The following is a 6,353-nucleotide window of genomic DNA, read 5'->3' on the forward strand; positions in this document are numbered from 1 at the left end:
TTTCTTCCTGAATACTATCGTTGTTTATATTTACTGCTGGAAGAAACGGTAAAAGCACCTGTTGGAGTCAAATTGTTAAATGTTGTCGTTGTGTTACTTAAATTTGTAAGTCATAGTTCAAACTATAGGATCAAAGACATTCCTTTGTCTCTGACCACCTCTCCAGCCACTCTGTTGGTGGGGAGGCTGAAGTGTTTTATAGGCACATCCTATCTGAAAGTTCTGTTTCTTGTGTGGTAAGCTTCCTGCTTTTATTACACTTTTGGTGAGCAGGAGGTCACACAAACGCACACCCAAACACATTCTCATACTCACACAGACACACACACACACACACACACGTTCTCACACATGCATACACATACACGCACGTGCTTACAAGTGCACACACAGTGCCTCGTCTTTTGTAAGCATGGGGGGGGGGTTTACAGTGGGTGGTGCTGTACAGTAACTGTTGTGTAAACTGTGTCATGGAAATAAAAGGCTGTGAGGAAGGCTACTTAGATGAAGTTGGTTAAGAGACAAGTGAGGAGCGTTCAGCTCCAAGAGCTTGGGTTCCGACCAGCCTTGCCTTGCTAGCAAGTAAAAGATGTTCACCTTGTTTCTGTCGTTAACGAGAATAAGTTTCTAAACTAGCGGGGCCTGTGGAAACGCAGACCCAACAGCAGCGTTTTATAAGGAAAGCTCTTGCCGCTTGTGAGAAACCAAACTGAACTGAAAATGTAAATGCAATTAGTCCATTTGGAGCACAGAATGACTCAAAATCCCTGAAATGTCACCACATTTCTGCAGTTTGTCCAAAGGTTGTCCATTCTGGCTCCAGATGGGTTAATTGCATTTTAAATTTCAATTGCATTAATCATAATGAAGGATTAATCTGTGTTAATGCATGAAGTTTGACAGCCCTAAAAATAATGTAACTAAATACTTGAAATAAATATAGTCAAGAACACCCCATGCCCCCTTTAGGCTCAGTCCTGCTTACTGCAGATATCACTGCTACATAAAGTACCACGAGGTAGAACTTACACATTGTGCTTGGTTGATGACCAAATTTGCTGTATGTTGTATTTAAAAAGAAATGAGCTGCTATCTTGAACAAATCAGCGCCTTACTTCTGAAGGAAAAAGGGGCGGGAAGGAGAGGAGGGAGATTTTCATAAACAGAGGATGTAAATAAGAGACAAAGGAGGATAGAACTATTCCTGATCATATTTACTCCAGCTCATGTTTCAGAAACAGCAAATACTCCAAACACTTTCAAAACAAAAGTGTCTCCAGCTGAAGCACAAAAAATGTCAGTTTAATGAAAACAAATCTTCTTTATTTTAACTGCAGCTTCTCAAAACTCTGCCCTAATGAACAAACGTATCATTTTATCTCTCACACTGACTCACTCCTGAACAATGAGGCTTAGCAGCATAGTTGTGTCACACCTGCCCTGCAGCTAAACTGATCGCATCAGTTTTACTGTAAATAGTAGTGGTCATATGATTTAGAAGGCAAGCATCTTCCTCGTCAGTGCCCGTCAGTGTGGGACCAAATTATCCATGTTATTAGATTTGTAAGCAGCAGCTGAAACTGTCACATGAATGAATGTTCATCAAACTGTTTGATTCCAGCCAATCAATAATCTATACTCATGTGGATTTGTCTTCAAACACAAGAGTGATCTAAAGTTTGTCTTGATATAATAGCTGAACATCAGGTCCAAACATCACAGAGCAGAAAAACAGTCAAAGTATTAAAGAAGGAACCAAAGCAAACTTACAGTTTCTTCAAACACACACGAACAACAAGCTCCACTCCACACCTGGACACGGACACGGACACACAGGTGAGTTGCTCCCTGTAAGGAGGCGTAACATAACACCTGAACACTGTGAGAGTGCCACACCTTCATACTGATTTACAAATATGCCGTCTGACTGCTCAGGCTGAGTTTAAAACATGTTAAGCACGAAGGGGCTTTCTGAGCTTCCTGCTCGAAAGTCACATGTCCAAAATGAGTATTTCTCTGCAATTACAAACTTTGTGTAAACAATCTTGGTATCAAAATAAAGTTAACACTGGTGAGAGTTCATCAGAGGTGTAAATATTACAGCAGATTTTATTGTGTCAAAGTTACTGAGGCTGGGACATTTGAGTATCTTGATTTTTTCCTCATCTAATTTATTTTTGGTTTTGTTTATTTTGTTTATAACCACTTTCAAAATATGATTCGCTTCACATTTAAGTCCAGAAATCCAGGAATCAACATATGAACATTGTCTGTGCAAATATTGATGCTGCTGAAGTGAAACAGTGGAAATTGACATCACTTTTAATGAAGGCAGGCATTTTGCCATTTGGGACATTTTAGCACCATCTGTTGAAATGTCTTAGGTATTGAACAGCAGAAATGATTTTACTTTATTTACATGCCTAATATGTTTGTTTCAGCTTCTATTGGCCGATTTGCATGACTGATACCTCTTTTTAATCATTTGAGCCAAGAGAATAAATCTGGTTTGGTCTCAGCTTTTAGAAAATGTATTGCTTCCTTGGTTGGCCATGACTCTGTGTTAACAAAGCTCTTTGTGTTTGTTTATGGGCATTTAATGGAACAACAACAGCACTTTTAACTATTTGTTGTTTTCGCTGTGTTTGGTGGTTGGGTTAGGGTTAAATGCGCTTTTAGCTAAGATTCAGAGGTTTGTGTGGATACCACACTTTCCGATACTTCCATTACTGAGCTTGTGTTGCAGCTGATTAAACGGAATCTTCTCCCTTTTGAATCCGTTACATAGACCTGAGAAATGAGAAATAAAATCAAACAAATGTCGAAGGATTAAAATGGCACAATACCATATTTTTCATTTCCCAAACTGCAGTTTTTACCACAAAGCCATACGACACCTCAACCACAACACTTAAACACACACAACACAGCACTCAGAAGCTACCCTGCAGCTTCACAAGATCTCTGTTTAATCTGCACTGGTCACTTCACTTTATTGTTATTGATATTTATATTTAAAAGTGCAATACTGTAATTTTCTGCTGCTCATTCCTGTGCAATATCCCATCTGCCCCCCCGTCATATTTCTCGTCAAGACTTTCTTATTTAATCACTAGTGTACATATATTTATATTTATAGATACATATATATTTAGTCATCTTTTCTCTTTTACCATGACTCTCTAATATTTTGCTCCTTACTATTTTTCTATTTTTTTTATTATTTTATTTTATTTTATTATATTTTATTATATTTTCTCCTACTGTATCATGCTGCTGAGTGACTGCTGCTCGTCAAACACATTTCATTGCAATGTTGACCCCGTGCCAACTTGCATATGACAAATAAAACTGAAAACTGAAACTGAACTGAAAACTGATTTCAGCCACCAAGGTGTGAGTGAGTAAATCCAACACAATTCCCACCCTGAGATCAAGATGTTTGGATCATTGCTTACTATGTCCACCCCCAGAAAAACGCACCCCAAGTCTTGTGATTTACCAGAGTCTGTGCAGGCTTGTCCATACCTCTTCCCTTCTTGTTTGTCTGTTTTAGCCCTTAGGTACAGCAGGTTGAGCAGCAGGAGAGTGGAACATCATCGTTAATAATAACTGAGTTCAATTTGGTTATGAAGAAATCTTAGAGGGTTTTAACTTTGTTTTAAAGCTTGTGAGTAGCCGTGTGTGTTGCTGTTTGTGCTGCTGCTGGAGGCTGTTTCCTGTGTGAGAAACCTCTGAGTCAGCTCCCCAGTCTGTGGACTTAGTGGTGCTGAAACTCAGGGTGCTGCCCTATGTCCTTGGTGCTGAAAACTGAGCTTAAGAAAGACCTCCAGACAGACACGACTAATTGATTTTGTGAATTCTTTTGATGAATAACCAAAAGGTGTGCCTGCAATAAGCTGGTGTTTTCCTGCTTGTCTTTTATCCTTGAAAATGTTATTTTACTTTATTTGGGACTGAGAACATGAAGCTGTTTTACTTGCCCTGAAATGTGTGTTTTACACTTGAAGAAAACGGATAGTTCAACGTTTTTAACAGGTGTTCCTAATAAAGTGGCCAGCAACATAACATAACATAACATAACATAACATAACATAACACAACAAAACAACACGGTTTTTAAATGCCAGGTGACGACACAGCTGTTACCTTTCATACTGTGGTCACGTCTGGTAAAAACACCTCCAGACATAAACAATATCAACCAATACACTGATTATAGTCTCATGAATTTAAGTCCGAAAATGTTTTGGGTCTTTTGCATGTGGGCAATACTGACCATGTGCAATGGGCCACATATTTTAGAAACAATTGTTGTTGAGTCTGTTATTGAGGTCTCATAGTTACTGTTTATGGTCCAGCTCCAGGGTCTAATAGCCTAGTGAGTTTTCTTTTGGAGACAGTAGGGTTGAAAAAAAAAACACCTTTTCCCTCCAGCCCTACCATCCAGTGACAACCAATCACTTTGTCTGACTGGCTGTTGCTGAAAGTTTGATATATTGATATATTGATGACAGTGATCATCAGAACTTCTCCAACATCTTGATCTGATAAAAATTACCCAAATAAAACAATAAAATAAATAAAATAGCTTTTTAAATAATAAAACCTTTTTATTTTTACACTGAACCACAACTCTGTCTTAAGATTCAAACTAGATATTCTCTTGGTGAAATTCCCGTTTTCCGTTTAATGTTAAAACCTTTTGAGCTCCCAGTTTCCATGGTGCCATTTTAGTGTTTGATTTTAAAATCGCTGGTTCATTCCTATTTTCCTCATTATTCCCACGCCCCTCAAGCAGGGGAAGGGAGAGGGAGAAACTAATATTATAATATTTTAAATCTTTTCAAAGATACATTATGTGAGGATAAATTTACAGATATCCTCACATTATAAAAAAAATATGAAAACACTGATTGGCTGTAGCTGACCGTTTGATATGTTGATGACACTGCACATGATGTCAGTGATGACATCTTCTCCAACATCTTGATCTGATTAAAATGAACCAAATTAAACAATAATATGAATTAAATATCTAAAACAGAGGAAGGATTCTAGGAAAGTTGTTACTGTGATCATGATAAATGTGAACTTTATTTATTGTATAGATAAAAGTCATCAAATAACTTAAAAAACAATACCTATACTCACACAGCACTTTTTTTTTCTTAATTCTTCATTTTTCAGAATTAAAACATTTGTTAGTTCACATATATAAAAAGAACCATGGAAAAATTATCCTCTGCTCTCAGTGATCTGTAGTTTGGTTTAATGAACAAATCCATGTCCATGTAGCTACGTCCCCCTCAGTGAGAGAGGCAGATATGATGTGAAACACAGGAATCAAACCAGGGACGCTGCTGTTATGGAGCTGAACTGGAACCATTCAGACACTGAGGCCCTCTGAACACATTTTAATTACAGCTGTGCAGAGACACACTGATGACTGACTGGAACACTATGATTCACATTTTACATTAACACCATCCTCACACATGTTTAAATATGGCCACTAGAGGGAGATGTTTCCGTTTAAATACGATGTTTAACTTTTAGCAATGTTTTATAAGTGAGCATACTGTGTATGAAAAACATGATGGTAAATGGTAAATGGACTGATTCTTATATAGCGCTTTTCTACTCTCCCGGAGTACTCAAAGCGCTCTATACAATTTATTCCACTGATGTGTTGTTCCTAATAAAATGGCAGTGTTACATTTAATATTGGATACATTTTAATTAACTTAAAAGAGATTAAAGGTCATGTGAACATGTGCTCAGGATGGAGAATAATCAAACTATGATTGCTGAAGAGTGTCTTGATGCATGCTCAATAATCCAGGAAAATAAATCTCCAAAAGTTGATTCTGTTCATCTGGACGTAGCGTTTTAAGTGGGAGAAACATTTCAAGATGTCATTATGGAGGCAGATTAAACCATGGTCTCGTACGACGTTACATCCCTCTTCACTTGCATAATTATGAGGAATTAATTAATTAGGAACTGACCTCACAGCCCATTGTTCCTTCAGTGGGCTGGTTTCAGTCATTATGCAAATGTACTGTTTATAAGGTTGGGGAAACCTGCAGTCAGCTGAGACTGAAGAAGTCACTTGGATGAGTGATGAAACGTTTCTCCCAGAAAACGCTACGTCCAGATGAACAGAATCAACTTTTGGAGATTGCTGAAGAATGTCTCTGCTTCCTGATCCGGCTGTAATACGTCTAATATAAACTCTAAGGAAGAACTTATTTATTCCACTGTATAGTGAAAAGGAAAATATTTTACTTCATTTTATTTATGATATTTTTTTCAGTATGTCTTGATTACAAATTAAAAGCCCTCTAACT

The sequence above is a fragment of the Neolamprologus multifasciatus genome, chromosome 3, assembly GCF_963576455.1.
Source record: "Neolamprologus multifasciatus chromosome 3, fNeoMul1.2, whole genome shotgun sequence".
Taxonomy (NCBI): domain Eukaryota; kingdom Metazoa; phylum Chordata; class Actinopteri; order Cichliformes; family Cichlidae; genus Neolamprologus; species Neolamprologus multifasciatus.